Here is a 4278-nt window from a genome sequence, read left to right as displayed (position 1 = left end):
TTCTAATGAATTTAATCAAGTTGTAACAATCACGATATTCCTAGATAATCAAATTTATGTGTAGGATTTAATAAACAAATTATATATGATAATTACATTTTCTATCTTATTTTGGAATATTTAATCTTAGTTTTCTTGAAGAACAATTGAATCTAAATCTAATGTTTTAACTTGTATATGTGCAAATGAAATTAATTGAGCTTTAGCCAAAGATATGTAAGGATTTTTGACACCATATACATTGCTTATCTCATTGAATTTTCAACAAATATAATATGTTTTGCATTTTGATGTGTACATTTGTATACATCTACATATGGCTTGATATTAGTTTTCTTAAACTTTAATGCGATTTATCCAAAACGTGTAAAATGAGTTTTGAATGTTATTATGTGGTAACATAAGATTTTTAAGCATTGTTGGACGAATGAGACATCTTAGACATTCCAGTTAGAAGAGTCTAATTAGAGGGTCTTGTAAGGAATAGACAACGCAAACCCTAGAAAACGAATTCGTCAAGAAGAGTTTCCAATTATGTTTTGATGATAACAAAATCTATTAAGTAATGAAACATACATTACAGTGATTCACAACCTAAAGTCTTTGAGTAACTAATAAACAGAAAAAAGTTTTCTATATAAGATTAGACAAAGAAAATAATCTAACACTAATGCTTGACTACAAAAAAACCCATCAAACATTACAAAAGAATGTGTTGATTTGACTCAGAAAAATAATTTTCATATGCATACTACTACTCATAAGTCTAATTCATATATATGAGATATTCTTATTATTTTATCTAAAGTGTGTTCATGAATTGAAATAGCTTTGTCAAAGATTGAATTAACAATGACCAAATGATAAAGTGAAACAATATTGACTAGGGATGGCCGTACGGGTCAGCTTGGCCCGTTTAGACCAGGCCCGCAACAGGCCCGACCCGCATCAGGCCTGACCCGCATCAGGCCTGACCCGCATCAAGCCCGCCTCATACAAATTTCGCAAACTGGAAAACAAGGTCCGCCCCACACATATCTTGGCCCGCACACTTTGGGCAGTTTAACTTAAAAAAAATCAGATCTTGGCATCTTAAAGCAGATCCTGTACATCATAATAGTGAAATAAATCAAGTCCTGGACAAGTGCAATAAAAAACATAAAAAAACACTCCATAAAATCAAGTCTTAGAGCATCAAAACAAGTCGTTGAGCATGAAAAAAGCAAGTCCTGGACATCATATCAAGTGCAATAAAAAACATCAAAACAATAAACAATAGTCCAAATAAAAAAAAATAGTCTAGAAACATCTTTATCTTCGTGGTGATAATCTATTGTTCTTCATCTCCCATGCTTATAACATTTGATGTAACAATAGCATAGGACCTTTCATTTAGCTCCACATTTTGGTAATTGACATTTTCTACCTTATCTATGCATACATTTAAACAAAACAGTAATTAATAAGTATGAATGAAATAATTACCAAGTAATTAATAAGTAATACCAAGTAAGAATTAAATAATTACCCTTAACAAAACCATGCTTCCAGCTAGAAATGCCAATATTGAATTCTACATTCTCGGGCAAAAGTCAACTCCTATATTTGGTAAGGATCTGAGACCTAATTCTAAAAGAAGATTTAGATGTCGCAGTCGTTATTGGAATGCTTAAAAGGTATCTAGCCATAATGGATAACTTAGAAAATCTTAGACAATTATTTTTCCACCATTCCAACACATCTATCTGCTCCAAAAATCGAAAACCTAGATTTGGTTCCTCCAAATATATCTCAAGTTGGTTCTTTCCAAATCTATTACCTAATTCATTATCACACTCTTTTAATTCGTATTACAACATTGAACAAATAAGGTAGGAAAATCCTAATGAAGAATTGCATAAAAAATAAATTGAAATGAAATGAAACCATAAACTTACATCAAATAGGCTTAGATGTGGAAGAGAAGCGGATGAGGAAGAAGAAGATTGTCCTTGTTTGCGCTTTAGAAGATTTGATGATGTTGTTATTGGCAAACTTTTACTATATTTAGCAAAAAAGTTGTACAATTTTTCCTTGATTCTTACCAATTTGGATCCAAAAGTTACTGGATCGATCTTTTCAAAGCAATAGGCCAATGTTTGTAGATTCATTCTTGGGTCTAAAATTGCCCCAAAAGCAAGCACAACACTATATTCATCCCAATACATATGAAATTTTACCATCACCAATTCAGCCATATGCTTTATTACTTCATCTCCATCCTTAACATTCTTCAGCAACAAACTTTGAACTTTACAAACTTGTAAGAAATACAGATTTGAGGTGGGATAGCTTGTGGCAGAAATTAAGGTTGTCATATCATAAAAAGGCAATAAAAACCTACAAATTTTTTCTTCCTTTGAAGGACAATATTTGTAACATTCGTCAACCAATGGCAAGCTTCCAATAAAACGCCAATATTTTAAGGCACCTTTGAGCATCAAGTATCTTGAGTTCCATCGTGTAGGGACATCAAGAGAGAACCCACATGAATATTCAATATCATCAAATTTGTCAATACATTGTTTAAATTTGACCATTCTAGTCTCTGAACCCCTAATATATTTGATGCTATTTCTAATTAGATCCAAAGCATTACCTAGTACCTTTAATCCTTCTTGCATATCAAATTTACTATGTGTGCATAACAACGAATGTGAAAGAACCCCCTACATAGCAAGCCATTATGTAGATTAAGTTGAGTTCTTAAGGAATTTTGAAGCACATCATTAGAAGAAGCATTGTCCAAAGTGATAGAAAATACTTTTTTCTCTAATCCCCAATCTTGCAAAATTTCATAAACTTTCTTTGACAACTTAAAACCTGTGTGTGTGGGAGGGGGGATGGGTGGCATGTGACAAAAGTTTCGAAGCTTGTTATTTAATTTCCAACTCAAGTACACAAAATGGGCAGTCAAAGCTATAAATCCCTTAGTATTAATTGATGCCCACAATCAGAAGTCAAGCAAATCCTACTAGGAATAGAAACAAGCAGATTCTTAAGCATTAACTTTTCTTTGTCGTACATTCTCTCAATATTTGCCTTAATAGTGTTTCTAGTAACCATAGTTGCATTAGGACACAAGTATCTAATCTAACTCCTAAGCTCAGGATACTCAACAAATTTATAAGGCAAATATTGCCTAACAATTAGTTCAGATAACAACTGACAATGTACTGATTGATCTATTTTCTTTCCCTTCATATCTAACATCATTTGACCAATATCTTCACTTTTTATTTTATCACATTTCATAAGATGGCGGTTCAAATGAGAAGTTCCATATTTTCTTCCACCACACATAAATATCTTATTGCAACCATTACACTTTGCCCTTTCTTTCCCATCCTTATCCACCTCAAGCTTAGTAAAATACCTCCAATAATTAGATGTGTTAGCCTTAGTTTTCCTTTTATCAATCTCAGCAGTTTTAGACATCATCCTCAATTTCATTTTTGCCAAAGTGGTATGTGAACATCATTATCATAAATTCTTATTTCTAAATTCCAATTGAATTTCCTGATACACATACATCAACAATAATACACCCTCACATCACAGCAAAAATTCAATTTGAATTGAAAAAAGCAATGCAAACCAAATCAACAACACCAATTTTCCACACACATGATGACCATAAATCACTACAGTAGAAACCAATTTCAGCAATGGAACCATAAATCACTACAGTAGAAATGATGGGTAGCTTACAACGGATGCCTGCCAAAATCGCCCCGCTATACTATTATGGCACTACACCGTAACAACTTTTTAACAACACTACGGATTTATGAGAATAGATGTTAACTTACAAACTGAGGAGATTGTACAACCAAGTGTGACGAGCTAAATACAATAGAAAAGAGACTCTTCTTAAGGTAGATTTATGTCACTAAGAGTTATGTCAACTTTTCAAGATAACAAAACCCCGTCAGCCACAAATTCGAAGCCACAATTTGGAAGAAGCCATAATTCGAAACAAATGGGAGGGGTGGTGACGCGATTCGTGTTGCTCCGATGCGGTGGATTAGCGACGTGCAGGTTGGTGGTGGATCAGTGGAAAATTCGAAGCGTAGTGTTGGTCGTGTGGTATGTGAAGAGAGTAGAGAAGAGAGAACTAACTGGTTGCCTTTTGCCTTAAGTTTACTTTAGGTTATTAAGTTAGATTATGTAGGCCCACGGGCCAACCCGCGTATGTCTCAGGCCAGCTTGCACGGGTCATGAGCCACTGCAAGTCGG

This window comes from Vigna unguiculata, chromosome 4 (genome assembly GCF_037176805.1).
Source record: "Vigna unguiculata cultivar grain cowpea cultivar isolate G323 ecotype 2 chromosome 4, ASM3717680v1, whole genome shotgun sequence".
In the NCBI taxonomy this organism is placed as follows: domain Eukaryota; kingdom Viridiplantae; phylum Streptophyta; class Magnoliopsida; order Fabales; family Fabaceae; genus Vigna; species Vigna unguiculata.
This window is presented reverse-complemented; position numbering follows the sequence as displayed.